Raw genomic sequence first — 22,771 nt, forward strand, 5'->3', positions numbered from 1 at the left:
AAGTCTAAGCAATTGGTGGTAAAGATCTGTCGGGGTTTCAGCAGGTAGTGTCTCAAAATCTGACTGGTCGAACAGGACTTTATCTGCGTCATCGTCCGTGAGGGAGATCACACCATGTTCAGCCTGTGCAAGAAGGTTATCATCAAGGAAACCCACCTGGCTATGTGCCATGCCAATTGGTACACTGCTCAGCCACTAGGTGAATGTAATGGATACTTACCGTACCAGGTATTCCCCGAGGTCTCCCTGGCGGGTACTGACCAGGCCCAGCACTGATTAGCTTCCAAGTTCGGATGGTATTTGGGCTTGCCCAGTGCGGTATGACGGTAAATAAATAAATAAACACACAACCTTAAGCCAAATACCTGTGCAAGATAAACAAAAAAAGCACAGCCCCACACGTGTAGGTATCCCCGATGAGTGATGAATCTTATGTCTAAAGTACCTGCGCAGTAATTAATACGATACAGGGTGGGTGCAGGAAAAAAGAAATACAGATAACTGAACTGCCTCTAAATATACAAGGAATCCCTGCACTCTCACAATATTAAAGTCAACTGCTGGGGTGTCTATCAGAGTCCAGCCACTACAGAGGCCGGGCCCATAGTACAATACAGGAAAAGATAGCACTCTCCAGACTTAATATCCAATAAAGTAAAAAGGTAAATTTAATGCAAAGGTAATCTCACAGTTCATATGAAGTATCAAAGCGATCTCCAGCGGTTTCCAACGTTTCGGTCCCTGGCGGGGCCTTTTTCAAGGAATACACAGACAGTCAACAGTGGCAACGATACAGGATAAATTCAGCTTTGCAGGAGAACTGGAGACACAGATATTGCCTCACCGGCCCCTGCTAAATACCCATCAATATGGCGCTAGACACGCCCCCAACACGGCCGCCGGCCGTGTGGAACGCATGGCTGGAACGCAAGCGCATCACTTCCGCCGGAAGTGGGCTGCGTCCAGCCAGTTGTTAACGCAGTATAATAGACCAGCGGTCACTGTCAATTTGTGAACCGCATATGGAGCACATCGCATCACTTCTGGTGACGCGATGTCTCCACGGCAACGGCTCTGTATCCAGGAAGCGGTCAGTGACAACTGGCTGGCCGCAGCCCACTTCCGGCGGAAGTGATGCGCTTGCGTTCCAGCCATGCGTTCCACACGACCGGCAGCCGTGTTGGGGGCGTGTCTAGCGCCATATTGATGGGTATTTAGTAGAGATGTGCACTTGAAATTTTTCGGGTTTTGTGTTTTGGTTTTGGGTTCGGTTCCGCGGCCGTGTTTTGGGTTCGACCGCGTTTTGGCAAAACCTCACCGAATTTTTTTTGTCGGATTCGGGTGTGTTTTGGATTCGGGTGTTTTTTTTTTAAAACACTAAAAAACAGCTTAAATCATAGAATTTGGGGGTCATTTTGATCCCAAAGTATTATTAACCTCAAAAACCATAATTTCCACTCATTTTCAGTCTATTCTGAATACCTCACACCTCACAATATTATTTTTAGTCCTAAAATTTGCACCTAGGTCGCTGGATGACTAAGCTAAGCGACCCTAGTGGCCGACACAAACACCGTGCCCATCTAGGAGTGGCACTGCAGTGTCACGCAGGATGGCCCTTCCAAAAAACACTCCCCAAACAGCACATGACGCAAAGAAAAAAAGAGGCGCAATGAGGTAGCTGTGTGAGTAAGATAAGCGACCCTAGTGGCCGACACAAACACCGGGCCCATCTAGGAGTGGCACTGCATTGTCACGCAGGATGGCCCTTCCAAAAAACCCTCCCCAAACAGCACATGACGCAAAGAAAAAAAGAGGCGCAATGAGGTAGCTGTGTGAGTAAGATAAGCGACCCTAGTGGCCGACACAAACACCGGGCCCATCTAGGAGTGGCACTGCAGTGTCACGCAGGATGGCCCTTCCAAAAAACACTCCCCAAACAGCACATGACGCAAAGAAAAAAAGAGGCGCAATGAGGTAGCTGTGTGAGTAAGATAAGCGACCCTAGTGGCCGACACAAACACCGTGCCCATCTAGGAGTGGCACTGCAGTGTCACGCAGGATGGCCCTTCCAAAAAACCCTCCCCAAACAGCACATGACGCAAAGAAAAAAAGAGGCGCAATGAGGTAGCTGTGTGAGTAAGATAAGCGACCCTAGTGGCCGACACAAACACCGGGCCCATCTAGGAGTGGCACTGCAGTGTCACGCAGGATGGCCCTTCCAAAAAACCCTCCCCAAACAGCACATGACGCAAAGAAAAAAAGAGGCGCAATGAGGTAGCTGTGTGAGTAAGATAAGCGACCCTAGTGGCCGACACAAACACCGGGCCCATCTAGGAGTGGCACTGCAGTGTCACGCAGGATGGCCCTTCCAAAAAACCCTCCCCAAACAGCACATGACGCAAAGAAAAAAAGAGGCGCAATGAGGTAGCTGTGTGAGTAAGATAAGCGACCCTAGTGGCCGACACAAACACCGTGCCCATCTAGGAGTGGCACTGCAGTGTCACGCAGGATGGCCCTTCCAAAAAACCCTCCCCAAACAGCACATGACGCAAAGAAAAAAAGAGGCGCAATGAGGTAGCTGTGTGAGTAAGATAAGCGACCCTAGTGGCCGACACAAACACCGTGCCCATCTAGGAGTGGCACTGCAGTGTCACGCAGGATGGCCCTTCCAAAAAACCCTCCCCAAACAGCACATGACGCAAAGAAAAAAAGAGGCGCAATGAGGTAGCTGTGTGAGTAAGATAAGCGACCCTAGTGGCCGACACAAACACCGGGCCCATCTAGGAGTGGCACTGCAGTGTCACGCAGGATGGCCCTTCCAAAAAACATTCCACAAACAGCACATGACGCAAAGAAAAATTAAAGAAAAAAGAGGTGCAAGATGGAATTGTCCTTGGGCCCTCCCACCCACCCTTATGTTGTATAAACAGGACATGCACACTTTAACCAACCCATCATTTCAGTGACAGGGTCTGCCACACGACTGTGACTGAAATGACGGGTTGGTTTGGACCCCCACCAAAAAAGAAGCAATTAATCTCTCCTTGCACAAACTGGCTCTACAGAGGCAAGATGTCCACCTCATCATCATCCTCCGATATATCACCGTGTACATCCCCCTCCTCACAGATTATCAATTCGTCCCCACTGGAATCCACCATCTCAGCTCCCTGTGTACTTTGTGGAGGCAATTGCTGCTGGTCAATGTCTCCACGGAGGAATTGATTATAATTAATTTTAATGAACATCATCTTCTCCACATTTTCTGGATGTAACCTCGTACGCCGATTGCTGACAAGGTGAGCGGCGGCACTAAACACTCTTTCGGAGTACACACTTGTGGGAGGGCAACTTAGGTAGAATAAAGCCAGTTTGTGCAAGGGCCTCCAAATTGCCTCTTTTTCCTGCCAGTATAAGTACGGACTGTGTGACGTGCCTACTTGGATGCGGTCACTCATATAATCCTCCACCATTCTTTCAATGGTGAGAGAATCATATGCAGTGACAGTAGACGACATGTCCGTAATCGTTGTCAGGTCCTTCAGTCCGGACCAGATGTCAGCATCAGCAGTCGCTCCAGACTGCCCTGCATCACCGCCAGCGGGTGGGCTCGGAATTCTGAGCCTTTTCCTCGCACCCCCAGTTGCGGGAGAATGTGAAGGAGGAGATGTTGACAGGTCGCGTTCCGCTTGACTTGACAATTTTCTCACCAGCAGGTCTTTCAACCCCAGCAGACTTGTGTCTGCCGGAAAGAGAGATCCAAGGTAGGCTTTAAATCTAGGATCGAGCACGGTGGCCAAAATGTAGTGCTCTGATTTCAACAGATTGACCACCCGTGAATCCTTGTTAAGCGAATTAAGGGCTCCATCCACAAGTCCCACATGCCTAGCGGAATCGCTCCGTGTTAGCTCCTCCTTCAATGTCTCCAGCTTCTTCTGCAAAAGCCTGATGAGGGGAATGACCTGACTCAGGCTGGCAGTGTCTGAACTGACTTCACGTGTGGCAAGTTCAAAGGGCATCAGAACCTTGCACAACGTTGAAATCATTCTCCACTGCGCTTGAGACAGGTGCATTCCACCTCCTATATCGTGCTCAATTGTATAGGCTTGAATGGCCTTTTGCTGCTCCTCCAACCTCTGAAGCATATAGAGGGTTGAATTCCACCTCGTTACCACTTCTTGCTTCAGATGATGGCAGGGCAGGTTCAGTAGTTTTTGGTGGTGCTCCAGTCTTCTGTACGTGGTGCCTGTACGCCGAAAGTGTCCCGCAATTCTTCTGGCCACCGACAGCATCTCTTGCACGCCCCTGTCGTTTTTTTAAAAATTCTGCACCACCAAATTCAAGGTATGTGCAAAACATGGGACGTGCTGGAATTTGCCCATATTTAATGCACACACAATATTGCTGGCGTTGTCCAATGCCACAAATCCACAGGAGAGTCCAATTGGGGTAAGCCATTCCGCGATGATCTTCCTCAGTTGCCATAAGAGGTTTTCAGCTGTGTGCGTATTCTGGAAAGCGGTGATACAAAGCGTAGCCTGCCTAGGAAAGAGTTGGCGTTTGCGAGATGCTGCTACTGGTGCCGCCGCTGCTGTTCTTGCGGCGGGAGTCCATACATCTACCCAGTGGGCTGTCACAGTCATATAGTCCTGACCCTGCCCTGCTCCACTTGTCCACATGTCCGTGGTTAAGTGGACATTGGGTACAACTGCATTTTTTAGGACACTGGTGAGTCTTTTTCTGACGTCCGTGTACATTCTCGGTATCGCCTGCCTAGAGAAGTGGAACCTAGATGGTATTTGGTAACGGGGGCACACTGCCTCAATAAATTGTCTAGTTCCCTGTGAACTAACGGCGGATACCGGACGCACGTCTAACACCAACATAGTTGTCAAGGCCTCAGTTATCCGCTTTGCAGCAGGATGACTGCTGTGATATTTCATCTTCCTCGCAAAGGACTGTTGGACAATCAATTGCTTACTGGAAGTAGTACAAGTGGGCTTACGACTTCCCCTCTGGGATGACCATCGACTCCCAGCAGCAACAACAGCAGCGCCAGCAGCAGTAGGCGTTACACGCAAGGATGCATCGGAGGAATCCCAGGCAGGAGAGGACTCGTCAGAATTGCCAGTGACATGGCCTGCAGGACTATTGGCATTCCTGGGGAAGGAGGAAATTGACACTGAGGGAGTTGGTGGGGTGGTTTGCGTGAGCTTGGTTACAAGAGGAAGGGATTTACTGGTCAGTGGACTGCTTCCGCTGTCGCCCAAAGTTTTTGAACTTGTCACTGACTTATTATGAATGCGCTGCAGGTGACGTATAAGGGAGGATGTTCCGAGGTGGTTAACGTCCTTACCCCTACTTATTACAGCTTGACAAAGGCAACACACGGCTTGACACCTGTTGTCCGCTTTTCTGTTGAAATACCTCCACACTGAAGAGCTGATTTTTTTGGTATTTTCACCAGGCATGTCAACGGCCATATTCCTCCCACGGACAACAGGTGTCTCCCCGGGTGCCTGACTTAAACAAACCACCTCACCATCAGAATCCTCCTGGTCAATTTCCTCCCCAGCGCCAGCAACACCCATATCCTCCTCATCCTGGTGTACTTCAACACTGACATCTTCAATCTGACTATCAGGAACTGGACTGCGGGTGCTCCTTCCAGCACTTGCAGGGGGCGTGCAAATGGTGGAAGGCGCATGCTCTTCATGTCCAGTGTTGGGAAGGTCAGGCATCGCAACCGACACAATTGGACTCTCCTTGTGGATTTGGGATTTCGAAGAACGCACAGTTCTTTGCGGTGCTTTTGCCAGCTTGAGTCTTTTCATTTTTCTAGCGAGAGGCTGAGTGCTTCCATCCTCATGTGAAGCTGAACCACTAGCCATGAACATAGGCCAGGGCCTCAGCCGTTCCTTGCCACTCCGTGTGGTAAATGGCATATTGGCAAGTTTACGCTTCTCCTCCGACAATTTTATTTTAGGTTTTGGAGTCCTTTTTTTACTGATATTTGGTGTTTTGGATTTGACATGCTCTGTACTATGACATTGGGCATCGGCCTTGGCAGACGACGTTGCTGGCATTTCATCGTCTCGGCCATGACTAGTGGCAGCAGCTTCAGCACGAGGTGGAAGTGGATCTTGATCTTTCCCTAATTTTGGAACCTCAACATTTTTGTTCTCCATATTTTAATAGGCACAACTAAAAGGCACCTCAGGTAAACAATGGAGATGGATGGATACTAGTATACTTATGGATGGACTGCCGAGTGCCGCCACAGAGGTAGCTACAGCCGTGGACTACCGTACTGTGTCTGCTGCTAATATAGACTGGATGATAATGAGATGAAATCAATATATATATATATATGTATGTATATATAATATCACTAGTACTGCAGCCGGACAGGTAGATAATATATTTATTAGGTAATGATGACTGATGACGGACCTGCTGGACACTGTCAGCTCAGCAGCACCGCAGACTGCTACAGTAAGCTACTATACTATAGTAGTATGTACAAAGAAGAAAGAAAAAAAAAAACCACGGGTAGGTGGTATACAATTATGGATGGACTGCCGAGTGCCGACACAGAGGTAGCTACAGCCGTGGACTAACGTACTGTGTCTGCTGCTAATATAGACTGGATGATTGATAATGAGATGAAATCAATATATATATATGTATGTATATATAATATCACTATTACTGCAGCCAGACAGGTCAGGTAGATATATATTTATTAGGTAATGATGACTGATGACGGACCTGCTGGACACTGTCAGCTCAGCAGCACCGCAGACTGCTACAGTAAGCTACTATACTATAGTAGTATGTACAAAGAAGAAAGAAAAAAAAAAAAACCACGGGTAGGTGGTATACAATTATGGATGGACTGCCGAGTGCCGACACAGAGGTAGCTACAGCCGTGGACTAACGTACTGTGTCTGCTGCTAATATAGACTGGATGATTGATAATGAGATGAATTCAATATATATATGTATGTATATATAATATCACTAGTACTGCAGCCGGACAGGTAGATAATATATTTATTAGGTAATGATGACTGATGACGGACCTGCTGGACACTGTCAGCTCAGCAGCACCGCAGACTGCTACAGTAAGCTACTATACTATAGTAGTATGTACAAAGAAGAAAGAAAAAAAAAAACCACGGGTAGGTGGTATACAATTATGGATGGACTGCTGAGTGCCGACACAGAGGTAGCTACAGCCGTGGACTACCGTACTGTGTCTGCTGCTAATATAGACTGGATGATAATGAGATGAAATCAATATATATATATGTATGTATATATAATATCACTAGTACTGCAGCCGGACAGGTAGATAATATATTTATTAGGTAATGATGACTGATGATGGACCTGCTGGACACTGTCAGCTCAGCAGCACCGCAGACTGCTACAGTAAGCTACTATACTATAGTAGTATGTACAAAGAAGAAAGAAAAAAAAAAAAACACGGGTAGGTGGTATACAATTATGGATGGACTGCCGAGTGCCGACACAGAGATAGCTACAGCCGTGGACTAACGTACTGTGTCTGCTGCTAATATAGACTGGATGATTGATAATGAGATGAAATCAATATATATATGTATGTATATATAATATCACTAGTACTGCAGCCGGACAGGTAGATAATATATTTATTAGGTAATGATGACTGATGACGGACCTGCTGGACACTGTCAGCTCAGCAGCACCGCAGACTGCTACAGTAAGCTACGACTCTATAGTAGTATGTACAAAGAAGAAAAAAAAAAAACCACGGGTAGGTGGTATACAATTATGGATGGACTGCCGAGTGCCGACACAGAGGTAGCTACAGCCGTGGACTAACGTACTGTGTCTGCTGCTAATATAGAGTCTAGACTGGATGATAAATTATTGATAATGAGATGAAATCAATATAATATCACTAGTACTGCAGCCGGACAGGTACTATATATATTTATTATGTAATGACTGATGACGGACCTGCTGGACACTGTCAGGTCAGCACAGCACCGCAGACTGCTACAGTAAGCTACTATAGTAGTATGTATAAAGAAGAATGAAAAAAAAAAAACACGGGTAGGTGGTATACAATATTATATATATATATATATATTATATACAATTTTATATATATATATTTATATATATATATATATATTAAACTGGTGGTGATTGATTATTAAACTGGTGGTCACTTCAGGTCACGTTGCAACTTGCAACTAGTACTCCGAGGCCTAAGCAGACAATCACAAAATATATTATTATACTGGTGGTCAGTGTGGTCACAACAATGGCAGTGTGGCACTGACTCTGGCAGCAAAAGTGTGCACTGTACGTTATATGTACTCCTGAGTCCTGCTCTCAGACTCTAACTGCTCCCCACTGTCAGTGTCTCCCCCACAAGTCAGATAATACACTTACAGTCACACTATCTATTATCTAATCTAGTATAAATATCACTTCAGCAAGTAGTATAGTAGTATACAGTATAGTAGTACTCCTCCTAATAATGCTCCCCAAAATACTGTGTCTCTCTCTTCTCTAAACAGAGAGGACGCCAGCCACGTCCTCTCCCTATGACTCTCAATGCACGTGTGAAAATGGCGGCGACGCGCGGCTCCTTATATAGAATTCGAGTCTCGCGATAGAATCCGAGCCTCGCGAGAATCCGACAGCGTGATGATGACGTTCGGGCGCGCTCGGGTTAGCCGAGCAAGGCGGGAAGATCCGAGCCTGCTCGGACCCGTGTAAAAAACCTGAAGTTCGGGCGGGTTCGGATTCAGAGGAACCGAACCCGCTCATCTCTAGTATTTAGCAGGGGCCGGTGAGGCAATATCTGTGTCTCCAGTTCTCCTGCAAAGCTGAATTTATCCTGTATCGTTGCCACTGTTGACTGTCTGTATATTCCTTGAAAAAGGCCCCGCCAGGGACCGAAACGTTGGAAATCGCTGGAGATCGCTTTGATACTTCATATGAACTGTGAGATTACCTTTGCATTAAATTTACCTTTTTACTTTATTGGATATTAAGTCTGGAGAGTGCTATCTTTTCCCACGAAAGTGGGATTTCCTGTATTATATATATATATATATATATATATATATATTAGAAAAAAGAAATAAGGTAATTTTCAGCGACCAATGGTGTCAGGGATGATGTGGAGGATTATATGACTATAAGTAAAAGATATATTTATTCACAAAATACGACACTATAACAAATTCATGCTGGATGGCAAGCCAATTTGAAAAAACATATGTAGAAAACCACATAAAAAGAGAAAAAATAAAAAAATATTTTAAAAGTTTAAATTAAAACCAAAAAGGTACACAAATATGTTAAAACATATTAAAAAAATTAGATATATATCTTAACTCAGGAGGAGGAGTTAGTATCAAGTGGCACCCGATGTGTTTTGTCCCTGCTGGACTTCATCAAGGGGTCCTCTCTTACACACAATATATTTATATACACATATAATACTCCCAGCTCCGGCACTTCATCAGATTTAAAGAGATTCTGTTCACAGTGCCTTCCTCATCAACAGCCGAAACAGCTGCGTGCAATATATATCTCCAACGGCGGCACTCAAGAAAAACAACAGTACTACAGCTTGGAAAGCAATGTTTCAGCACTTGTCAGCGCTGTTATCAAGCCTCAATGCGATGTGCACAGTCCACAAGTTTAAAACCCCGCCACCACAGCCTGCAGTGATCACCACAACTCCATGTGGTTTCTTGCAAACAGGTCCTGTCTTTTACCATCCTTATACAGGAGCCAAATTCACTATACGACATCGCCTGACATGTACAAGCCGCTTTGTAGTATACATTATCACTTGTCCATGTTCCAAAATTGACATATGCAAAACAGAAGTAACATTTTGCGAAAGAATGGCACAACATCGAACAGCAATTTGAGCGGCCATCAACATTGGTGCCAGTATTCAACCTGTAGCATGCCACTTTTTAGAGGCAAAGCACAACTTATCATCCATACGATACCGTATCATAGATCATGTACCCCTGTCACTCAGAGGTGGCGATAGATCTGCAAAATTACTACGAAGAGAGGTAGAATGGATTGTAAACGTTGATTTACATACAGGACTAAAAGCAACACTTTAAAAAGACATTTAATACACTTTAAATGGAGCCGCTGCGGCCGCTGTAATCAATCTTTAGCCTACGTACTTTTTACACCATTAGCATACAGAGCCCCGTACCGTGTATGTACTTTGCGTACAAACGCTGCGCTGGCCGTACAAAGTACACGCAGTGCGTACACACCCAAAGATACTCCGTGAGCACTTAGCAGCTACACGTGTGACTGAAATACACTTATTACCTTAGCAGGGAAAAGGAGACACGACACCAGATTGTAATTAAAATGCCAGGTTCCGACACACCAACATATAATTACTGAAAGGGGGTTACAATAACAGTACAATACAATAGAAAAAAATGGCTACAGTCAATGGTACATACGTTTTAGTTGCGCCTGTGCTTCCCGGCCGGTCCTCAGTCATCTAGGGAGATGACCTTCAGAGTCTGTGTGTGACCGGGCATGCAGCTGGCTATTTATACAATAGTCCAAAACTTAACACAATGGAAACTGTAATCTCTTTGTCCATTGGACACAGGGATGGTCATTTACAGTACAGGAGAGGTCATAGGTCGGTTTGAATAGGTGGGCGATGTCTGTTCCAGGTGCACTTGCAGGTGGTCTCCTCTGGGTTCCCGCCGCATACCAAATGTACAGTAAATACAGTTAATATTTATATTCTGCTCCTGTAATCTTCTGCAAACCAACACCGGAATATTTCCCTTAATATACCCTACAGTTGGATACCAAACACCACCTTATTACCTAATTCTGTCCCCTCCTATCCTGTAAAGGTGAATCCCTTTGTTCTGATACCATTTAAACTAGTGTAACTTGCAGGTGTGGTGCAGGGAGACTATATGTACATTGTGCACTATTTGGATTAAATATGTAATGTGTTTTTATGGCTTTTCCATGCGATCACAAACTCTACCGTAATTACCCATACCACGCGCTAATGCGCAGGACCGCGGGAGCGACCATACGCAAATTGCGAATATGTGCACGCACGGCAGAACAAGTACACGCACGGAGGCCATCTGTGGGTAGTTTGTACGTGATGTGTGTACTGCAATATTTTTCGACTTTGACAGGATAATGAGACTTGACTCCTTGGCCCCTAAAGGGTTAAATGAAAGTCTAAGGATTCAAGTCATTTTGTAGTTGTATGGGTAGATAATTAGTTTGTTTGGACAGACAGCCATTTAATATTCAACATAGTATAGAATCAGACATATATTTCGATATTACTACAGATTATTAGTGTGATGAAGTCAATTTATGAATGCTTTTTCCAGCAGGATATTATAATATACTTAGCATTTGATAAACTATTGTTAGTATTGTTTTAATGCTCAATCTTTGAATGTTTTTAATGTTTATTATGTTTTTTGTATGTTTGTTATATGCTATTGTGGTTTATTGTTTCTGAGCTAGTCATGGTGATCACTTACATTTCTTGTGAATGGAGGTGTGGTGATCACTGCAGGCTGTGGTGGTGGGTTTTTAAACTTGTGGACTGTGCACATTGCATTGAGGCTTGATAAAAGTGCTGACAAGCACTAAAACATTGCTTACCAAGCTGTAGTACTGTTGTTTTTCTTGTGTGCCGCCGTTGGAGATATATATATATATATATATATATATATACACACTGCTCAAAAAAATAAAGGGAACACTTAAACAACACAATGTAACTCCAAGTCAAACACACTTCTGTGAAATCAAACTGTCAACTTAGGAAGCAACACTGATTTACAATCAATTTCACATTTTGTTGTGCAAATGGAATAGACAACAGGTGGGAATTATAGCCAATTAGCAAGACACCCCCAATAAAGGAGTTTTTCTGCAGGTGGTGACCACAGACCACTTCTCAGCTCCTATGCTTTCTGGCTGATGTTTTGGTTACTTTTGAAAGCTGGCGGTGCTTTCACTCTAGTGGTAGCATGAGACAGAGTCTACAACCCACACAAGTGGCACAGGTAGTGCAGCTCATCCAGGATGGCACATCAATGCGAGCTGTGGCAAGAAGGTTTGCTGTGTCTGTCAGCGTAGTGTCTAGAGCATGGAGGCACTACCAGGATACAGGCCAGTACATCAGGAGACGTGGAGGAGGCCGTAGGAGGGCAACAACCCAGCAGCAGGACCACTACCTCCACCTTTGTGCAAGGAGGAACAGGAGGAGCACTGCCAGAGCCCTGCAAAATGACCTCCAGCAAGCCACAAATGTGCATGTGTCTACTCAAACGATCAGAAACAGACTCCATGAGGGTGGTATGAGGGCCCGACGTCTATAGGTGGGGGTTGTGCTTACAGCCTAACACCGTGCAGGTTCTCACTGAGCACATGTGACAGACGTGACAGAGTCTGGAGACGCCAAGGAGAACGTTCTGCTGCCTGCAACATCCTCCAGCATGACCGGTTTGGCAGTGGGTCAGTAATGGTGTGGGGTGGCATTTCTTTGGGGGTCCGCACAGCCCTTCATGCGCTCGCTAGAGGTAGCCTGACTGCCATTAGGTACCTAGATGAGATCCTCAGACCCCTTGTGAGACCATATGCTGGTGCGGTTGGCCCTGGGTTCCTCCTAATGCAAGACAATGCTAGATCTCATGTGGCAGGAGTGTGTCAGCAGTTCCTGCAAGACGAAGGCATTGATGCTATGGACTGGCCCGCCCGTTCCCCAGACCTGAATCCAATTGAGCACATCTGGGACATCATGTCTCGCTCCATCCATCCAATTGCACCACAGACTGTCCATGAGTTGGCGCATGCTTTAGTCCAGGTCTGGGAGGAGATCCCTCAGGAGACCATCCACCACCTCATCAGGAGCATGCCCAAGCGTTGTAGGGAGGTCATACAGGCACGTGGAGGCCACACACTTTACTGAGCCTCATTTGACTTGTTTTAAGGACATTACATCAAAGTTGGATCAGCCTGTAGTGTGTGTTTCCACTTTAATTTTGAGTGTGACTACAAATCCAGACCTCCATGGGTTAATAAATTTGATTTCCATTGATAATTTTTTGTGTGATTTAGTTGTCAGCACATTCATCTATGTAAAGAACAAAGTATTTAATAAGAATATTTCATTCATTCAGATCTAGGATGTGTTATTTTAGTATTCCCTTTATTTTTTTGATCAGTCTATATATATATATATATATATATATATGTATATACATATATATACTGTATATATATATTTAGAGTTTCCTTCTCCAGTGGGCTGGAGACTATCCCAATGCACATCATGCCTTCTTAGCATTTGTACTTCTCTCTTTTCTTTTTAATAATTGCCGGGACAGGTTCTTATCTGTTCTGACTTGGGTTAGAACCGGATCTCAGCATCATCAGGTCCGTCTGTTACATAAAGAGACAGAAAGATTTGAGCCTACATCCATAGGAGATCTGTAGTTAGTTCTCCAAGATGTTTGGAACAACCTCCCTGCCAAGTTCCTTCAAAAACGGTGTGTAAGTGGGGTGGTCTTCAGTATGCTGACTGTCGGGATCCCGGCGCACAGTATACTGGTGCCGGAATCCCGACAGCCGGCATACCGACAGATTTTCTCCCTCGTGGACCCACGACCCCCTGGAGGGAGAATAAGTAGCGTGGCGCCACCGTGCCTGCAGCGTGGTGAGCGCAGTGAGCCCACAAGGGGCTCATATGCGCTCGCCACGCTGTCGGTATGCCAGCGGTCGGGCTCCCGGCGCCGGTATGCTGGTCGCCGGGATCCCGGTCGCCGGCATACCATACTACACCCGTGTAAGTGTACCTAGAAGAATTGATGCTGTTTTCAAGGCAAAGGGTGGTCACACCAAATACTGATTTGATTTAGATTTTAATTCAGTTCATTCACTTTGCACTTTGTTAATTGATAAAAATAAACTATTAACACTTCTATTTTTTAAAGCATTCTTACATTGCATCCTTTTTTCCACACCTGCCTAAAACTTATGCACAGTAGTATCTATCTATCTATCTATCTATCTATCTATCTATCTATCTATCTATCTATCTATCTAGTATTACAATAAATAACTGTTTGCTCCTGCAATACTTTACTGTGATCAATCGGTTACATAGCTGCTCACCTTAGATGATCCAAGCCAGAGTAAGATCTAAATAGGAATACTGTAAAAGAAGGAATGACCAAAGCACTCATGGTTTAGTATTTTCACTTCATATGAATGCTTCTCATAGGAAATAATATATTTTGCGTACCAGACCAAAACTTGTCTTAGGAGCCTGTCATGGTGTCTTTTTATCACAGTACTTTTGGATATGACTTTTAATTATGTTGTCTCTCTAGAACACATTCACATATCAAAAAGCTTTCCAATATCGAATCAAAATGATAGTGTAGTATTGTAAAAAGTTTAATTGAACACAACATCTATGTTTTCATGCGTGCATTTTGAAAGAATGATCAGTTTAAAAAACGTGATCAATAGGTATATCTGTTAAAAATCTCAATCGCAGGTATATTGAACAATCTATAAATTCTGTATCATCCAATTGGATGAGAGCTCCGATATAAGAATGGCACCATGGGTTCCTGCAGACCAATGTCCAGATGAAGAGGGCTCGCAGGGAGATGCGAGAGGCTGCTGGAGGGAGTGGGACACATGAAGGTGCAAGGCTTCTGGAGGGAGGAGGACACAGGGAGGTGCAAGGCGGGAGGTGCAAGGATGCTGGAGGTAGTGGGTCACATGGAGTGGATCACAAGGGAAGGTAAGAGACTGCTGGTGGGATTGGGTCATGGGGAGGTTTGAGAGGCTGCTGGAGGGACACAGGGAGGTACGAGACATATGATGGGACACAAGGGGAGGCAAGAGGCTGCTGTGATGGGGACTGTGCTTATTTTGTCAGTCCTAGGCTCAATTTCTGATGGCAGCCCTGGCTGTCAGCATTGTTGAGGGCTCACTTCAGACCTCTGCTTTCCAGCTCCTGCACAGTGTATAATAAGGGGTACTACTGTGTGGTATAATGTGAATAATGAGCTCTACTATGTGGTGTAATGTGTATAAGTGGCACTACTTTTTAGTATAATGAGAATAAGGGGCACTATTGTGTGGTGTAATGTGAATAAGAAACACTACTATGCAGTGTAATGTAAATAAGGTTGCCTTACTGTGGAGTATATACATTGGGGGTAACATTGTGTGGCCACGTCCCATCTCAGTGATACCACACCTCTTTTTTTTGATGCATAATGAGGGTTTGTGCTGTCCCTATTCAAAGTACGTGGGGGTGGTGGCACCTGTGCTCTTTCTGGCACAATGCACCAAAATGTCATGTTAAGGCTCTGCCTTAGTTGTAGATTATTTTTCAGAGATATAACACTACTACTTTAGAGCAGAAAAAATATTTAACAAATTTGATTTACTGAATATTTATTCTATGTATTATCAATTTGTAGCAGCTGCTGTTAATTTATTTGCACCTTACATAACACATTTTCACAGTATATAACTTGACTTGTAAGCACAGCTGCATTTTCTCATGGTCAGCCGCAGTCAGCCTGCAGTTGTCTCAGCCCTTTTCCCAGATTGTTTTCTATAGTTCTGTTCTACAGGTTGACACAAGTGAAAGGACCATGGTTAGACATTTATCCATTAAACACTACTCCAGTGTATTTTAGTAACATACTGTACTGTATTTACTTTTGCTAACAAGTTTTCTATAGTGGCAACATATTTTGTCTATTTGTTGAGAGCGTGAAAAGTAGTGGAATTTGCAGGGTGTAAAGAATTGCATGCAATGTAAATGACCTCAGGTTTAGAAAGTTTCTCATTAATTTTAGCCTGAACTTGTTTCTCTGCTTTGCAGGGTGTCGTCTAAATGCCACAGCACAAACAGAAAACACGCAGGGTGAAATTCTCACTGCAGACACACCTTGATGATGCCCTCTGGGATTTGCAGATGACTCTAACGTATCTAGTGACATCATAAGAATGTATTCTCATAGTACACAAGTATGTGTACACAGGCGGTAAGCCCACACTCCCTGTGTTATAGCAAAGGGTTGGGGACCATGAGATGTGTGCTAAATGAGGAATGAGGAGTGATATGAAGAAATCTGACACCTTTGCCAAATTAATGTTAAAAGGACACAAGCGAACCTCAATATTTCACTTTATGTGTACTGGTAATTATAAAAAAATAGATAAAACTGTTATACTTTTGTAATAAAAAGAATTAGAATTTTTAAATATATCAACAAAATTCTGTTTGAATATTTTGTGTATTCTGTGAATTAAGAGATTCCTCAGTTCTCTGACTGCAGGAATCCCTTAGTAGTTTGAAAACAAAACTAAAAATGATTGAATAACCTTTGTCGCCTTTCCTTGTTGTCAGGAGAGTTTGGTTCACACCAGTCATGATCTAATTCTATGCTAAGCTGAAAGTAACATCCCAGAATACAATGTTACAGTAGTCACACATGTAACACATCTTCACATGTCATCTATTTAAAACAAACTATCATAAAGCGTTGCAACTGTCATGGACACTTTTGTGTTCCCAGAGCAGGCAGTAAATTGTGGTTCTTTTTCATTTTCATTTCTCCGAAATGTTGTTTTACCTAGCTACATAATGGTTGCAAATCTGTAATATTGCAGCACCAATAACTGGGTCATTTTATCTTTAAATAGCAAGTTAAGTAAATTTTAAGCTTGCTATCCTCATACTAATCATCTTCAAACTCTCTCTAGAAGGCATACAAAAATGTCTGCCAGACACAGTCAGTCTGAGTAAGATTACAGCTCTCAATATGTTATGTGATGGCAGAGTAGGGAGAAAGAGGATTTCAAAGTGCAGAGAGAATTGAAACAGGGGTTCCAAAGTGCCTCCTTGGGGCATATTTATAATTTATCGGGTTTTAGACCCATTAATTAGAATTTCTTATCACCGCTTTTTAAGGCAATTAGAAATTTGGTACCACTCAGAAGTTTTTAAGAAGCTAAGGGACCAAGCCCAGCCCACCCAGCTGACCCATTGCTTATGGCAGCAACCTCCCTGCTGCCTTCTACTGCTGGCCAGTCTGTGGAAGTGGGGCATTCCTAAAAGGAATGCCTATCTGCAGCAGCTGGAAGGCAGTCTTCCTGCCGCCCAGGCTGATGAAGGATTCTTCGGCTTATTTCCTCTCTACTTGGCCTCAATATCACACTCTGGGCATTTCTGGGCCTCCACAGGGTTATATCAGCCACCTAATTGTGTTTTTATAATAAATAATCCCAATTATATCATGTACTGGCAAGGCTTTGTATTATTCACACACACACACACACACACACACACACACACACACACACACACACACACACACACACACACACACCTGTAAAGTGTTTTTTTTACTGTATAACACTATTGTTACCAAAAATGTCCCCAAAAATGTTGATTTTTTTTTAAATTTTGCATTATGTAAATATCACCTGTTTTATCCTAATTCAGTATAATTTTATTAGCAAAACTGCATATTTGTTAATAAAATTATAATGAATTGGGTTTAAATTATTTACACAACAAAGAAAATGTGATATTTCTGGAAAAATGTATTAGCCAGATAAGTGGTTATCATAGACTTTTTTTTTTTTCTGCTTTAATGTTCATTTTGTCATTGAAGAAAGCAGGTATGTATCTAATGATTATTTCTCACGGAAGAAGTGAAACATTCTTTTGGGTGATCCTCTGAGTCACAAGATATATTTTAGGAAGCATATACATACAATAGTGTTGCACAAGTGTTACACAAGTTTTCCTTTTTGCTGAGGGACCTAAGGTATAATGCTCCAACTAGAGAAAACAAATAAAGCAAACTTGAAAATAAGCTGTAAGGCAGTTTGTGTTGCTGCTGTTGTTAAGAAACAAGAAATCTGTCACCTTTTGTTTATACTACCACAATAATCCTTTTAGTCAGTAGCTAAATGGCAACCAGTGTCACATAGGACTAAATGCATTTTTCCATGTGACTCAAATTGATCACTAATTGAAAATGCTTTGTGTCCTAAAGTCTTTTATAAGTAGATGGATGTATTATACAGTTGGTGCAGGTGGAGATCTTGTTCCCCTCCCACACAAAGCTCAGAGGGCTCCCACCTTGCCTGCAGCTGAAAGCACGTTCACACATGTGAATTGCTAAACATAGGCAGCTGTAGTCACAATGACCACCAGCAGTGATGAAAAAAAGCTCATCACCTGCCATGTGGTCGTGGAAAGGTGAAAAGTGTTATCACAATAACTGCTGACTTATGTGGTTTATTGCACACAATGAAAGTGTTTACACTAAGAGAAAAGCAATGAAATTATATTATATGATTTAATGTTTTAAAGACCATATTTGTATAAAGACTGCAAAGACCATGAGGGTTCGGTACATTATATTGATTTTGAGCAACGTCGACATGAGAATGTTGATATGTGGACACTAATGAAATGTCGACACGCCAATAATGGCAACAATGTCTTCTAGAGGCAAGTCTAACGCTAACCCTTACCCTTTATCATAAGCCTAACCCTAATGTTCACCCTAACCCCTCACCCATAACCCTAATCCTAAAATTATTGGCAGTCTTAACCCCTAAACCTACACCTAACCCTAATGCTCATATTGTCATTTTCACTATGTTGATATTCTGTCCATTGCCAAATTTCCAGGTGTCAACAATTATGATGTCAACATCATTAATTTCCACATAAAGACCGTCGACAATAAGTTTACATATCATCCATGACATTACAATTAGAATTAAGGTTAGGGATAGGCAGAAAAAAAAAAACCGTCTCTCTATCAGAGGTCTGCACTGGTAGTGAAGGTAACATGACTGCAGAAATTAAGAAGCCATGCATGATAACTGTTGCCCTAGCATACAACGCCTAATGGTAATCAGATGCAAACCTTCTTACTCTATGATTAGGGAAAATAATTCAAAAGAGTTCCAAAACCAAAAAGTAATACCCTGCTATGTGAGGTATTATGTTTGACAATGGGCAAAGTGCTACAGTGCCTCTATATGTAATCACGCAGGCAGATATTTCCCAGCAACTGCTCAAGAGCAGGTCACATGACCAGTCAGGTGGTAAGGCCAGTGACAGTTGGAAGTGAGTGGCAGTTGGTGCTGGGCAGTGGTGGCATGCAGAGCTGGAGTCTTCTGTAAAAACAGCAGACCCTAGAAAGAAGAGTGTGAGCAGCCTTTTAGGGAGCAGATCTGCTGAGGGTAGCGACCAGTAGGACAGGAGGTGAACACTCACTGAAAGGTGCTGAATGCTTCAGGGACATACTGTAGCGAAAACGTCAGGAGAGGTCAGTTCTACCCAAATGACCTAGGCTTCACACCATATATTACAATAGAACTTGAGCCATAGTTTTTTGAAATAGACTAGCCTAATAGGCTGCAGCCATATATAGACATACAGCAAAAATATCCTTCCGCATCACAAAAATATATAGCAATAGCTAAATTGTACAGCTTTCAGACCGCACAAGTCGGGTCACACCCTTTATTTTTACGCGGGTACATCCTAGGTGCGACCGAGCTGAGACCCTTTTAGACCGGCGGCCCTGGTTTTACTGTATTGGACATTGGATATGTGTATCTTCAAATAAAATATTCTATCTATCTATATCCCAATTGCATACTCGGACTCAGTTGCATATTCAATACATAATGGCTAGGTGCCCTCCAAACCACAAGGTAAGTAGTATATACAATCACAAGTCAAAAGGCGGCACTCACAGACTTTTGAATAGAGGTCAGCAGACCAATACAGCTACTTCAACAGTTTTGGTTTATTACAACCTTCATCAGGAACAAGTGCTACAAACAAACAGCTTACCTTATATAAGCAGCCATTCCCCACATCTAATCATACACCAGTGCGTCCCATCTGTGGCCGGCATCCACTCCAACACACACAGATGAGGAAGTGACGTCCAGCTCCGGAGAGAGGTAACTGAGCAACCAAATTATAAACTATCCTTATCCAGATACAAAGGACTCGACATACTGTAAAAGACATATACAGATTAAGTGTGAAAGTCTATGCTTCTACTACTACTCCCATACATACATTAAATAGTAATTAAACAGATTAGTGAAAACATGCTAATTGTCGTTGAGGCCAAAAGGTTTAATCGTATTTTAATGGTGTATCCACCAAGTAGCTTTCTGGAGAAGGATTTTTGCACGGTCCCTCCCCTCTCAAACTCTCCGGGACACAATCTATCATTTTGTATCTTAAAGTAGCGAGGCTATGTCTAAACTCCTTAAAGTGCGTCGCCACAATTGTTCATTATGTGTCCCCTCTAGCATTACCCGAATTGGGCTTTGTTGGAGAGCCATCCTTTCTTTAAATGTACAAGTTGTCTTGCCTATGTAATATAGGCCACATGGGCATCTTATAAAGTAGACAACATACCGAGAGGTAGAACAGAGTGTATAATTAATAATGAGCTTTTTCCCAGAATGTGGGTGGGGGAAACTCACTCCAATCTCAAGAAAGCTACAGGTTGTACAACCCAGGCACCTGTAGTTGCCGTGTTTCTAGTTAAACATTTTTTGGGTCGTACTACTGCTGGATCCTGAACCATAATTTTAACCACAAAGTTCTTAATGTTTTTTCCGCTCTTGTAACACGGGAGCAATTTAGTGTCCTGCAAAGATGGTAAGTCAGAGTCATTTTATAACAGTGGCCATAAGTCTTTTGCAGTTTTAACAAGTTTTTCGCCCGGTTGTTAACCCAAGTAATTATTTTATCTGTCCTCTTCCTAGTGGTGTTTAGGAATATGCTCCCTCTAGGGAAATATAAAGCTTTGATTTTTGCAGCTTCCAAAATATCTTTGTTGTACCCTCTTTGTAAGAATTTAGTTGTTATTAACTCCATCTGCCCTCTCCTCATCCTCATTACTGCAGGTACAATGTATCCTTAAAAATTGGCAATATGGCAGTTCTCGTTTTAATGCAGATGGATGATGGCTAGCAGCTGACAAGTTGTTACAATCTTTCTGCTTATGATACACTGAGGTATTCAAAACCCCTTTATCCAAAACAATGTTCACATCAAAGAAGTGGATTATCTCTGACTGTACAGTATGTCAAAAGTAAACTTGATGTTCTGATTGGCCATATTAATATCTTGCATTATATTTATAAAGGCTTTCTTAGTTCCGGTCCATACAATGAATATATCATTGAAAAACAGGGCCCGTTTAACAAAAAACATAAACACATTGGCATACGCCGGTGCCACACTAGAGCCCATTGTGCATCCGAACAACAGTTAATACAGCTTCTTGTTGAACAGAAAGTAACTTCTAGTTAAAACTATAGTCAAAACAGTGCTAAACAATTTAATATCTGGTTCTGTATATTTTGCATTATTCATTAACACGCATCCAGGCGCGCCAGGCATTGGGGAGTGACTGACAGCCCAGGTGGCCAGAAGGGACGCAGCATCCCGGTCCTCTGGCAACGACTGGGACCTCCACCCACTGAGACATAACATGTATACAAATATTCCACATAATATAGGTATTCAAGCTACCAGATGCTTGTTAATGAATGATGCAAAATATAAAGGATATTGAGTTGTTTATCACTCTTTTGTTTGAATGTGCAATGGGCTCTTGTGTGGCAACGGCGTATGCCAATGCGTTCATGTTATTTTGTTGAATGGGGCCTGTTTTTGCATAATTTGGAATTTTCACAATATATTAAGTTCTTCACATGCTACATCAATTACATTTTTATTGCATGGACCAGAACCAAGGAAGCCTTTTAAAGGGTGTCGTACGGTATGCCGGTGCTCGGGCTCCCGGCGCCCAGCATACCGGCGCCGGGAGCCCGACCGCTGGCATACCGACAGCGTGGCGAGCGCAAAGGAGCCCCTTGCGGTCTCGCTGCGCTCGCCACGCTGCGGGCACGGTGGCGCGCTACGCGCGCCACACTATTTTATTCTCCCTCCAGGGGGGTCGTGGACCCCCACGAGGGAGAATAGTTGTTGGGATTCCGGCGCCGGTATACTGTGCGCCGGGATCCCGACATTCGGCATATAGAAGACCACCCCTTTTAAAATATGATGTAAGATAGTAATATGGCCAATGAAAACATCAAGTTTACTTTTTACATACAGTCGGAGATAATACACTTCTTTGATGTGAACATTATCTTGGATAAAGGGGTTTTGAATGCCTCAGTGTATCATAAGCAGACAGATTGTAATAACTTGTTGTCAGCTGCTAGCCATAATCCATCTGCATTAAAACGAGGACTGCCATATTTTCAATATTTAAGGATACATTGTAGCTGCAGTTATGAGGATGATGAAAGGGTACAGATGGAGTTAATAACAACTACATTCTTACAAAGAGGGTACAGGAAAGATATTTTGAAGGCTACAAAAAGCAAAACTTTATCTATCCCTACAGGGAGCATATTCCTGGAAACCACTAGGAAGAGGACAGATAAAACAATTACCTGGGTTAACAATTTCAACACTTCTAGCGAAAAACTTATTAAAACTACAATATAGACTTTTGCCGACTGTCACAAAATGACTCGGACTTACCATCTCTGCTGGATACTAAATTGCTCCCGTGTTACAAGAGAGGATAAAAATGTTGAGAACTTT

At 43.2% G+C, this 22,771-nt stretch overlaps 1 long non-coding RNA gene and 1 pseudogene across 1 annotated transcript in view; one reads left to right on the forward strand and one right to left on the reverse strand.

Annotated features, from left to right (window-relative positions):
- Positions 1-213: 213 nt before the first annotated feature.
- Positions 214-332, reverse strand: LOC134930631 (5S ribosomal RNA; annotated as a pseudogene).
- Positions 333-19,253: 18,921 nt separating this feature from the next.
- Positions 19,254-22,771, forward strand: part of LOC134929194 (uncharacterized) — a 64,657-nt gene continuing 61,139 nt past the window's right edge. The window contains exon 1 of the long non-coding RNA XR_010178366.1: positions 19,254-19,445. This is a non-coding gene — a long non-coding RNA (uncharacterized LOC134929194). The remainder of the gene's footprint in view (positions 19,446-22,771) is intronic.

Source organism: Pseudophryne corroboree, chromosome 5, assembly GCF_028390025.1.
Source record: "Pseudophryne corroboree isolate aPseCor3 chromosome 5, aPseCor3.hap2, whole genome shotgun sequence".
Taxonomy (NCBI): Eukaryota; Metazoa; Chordata; class Amphibia; order Anura; family Myobatrachidae; genus Pseudophryne; species Pseudophryne corroboree.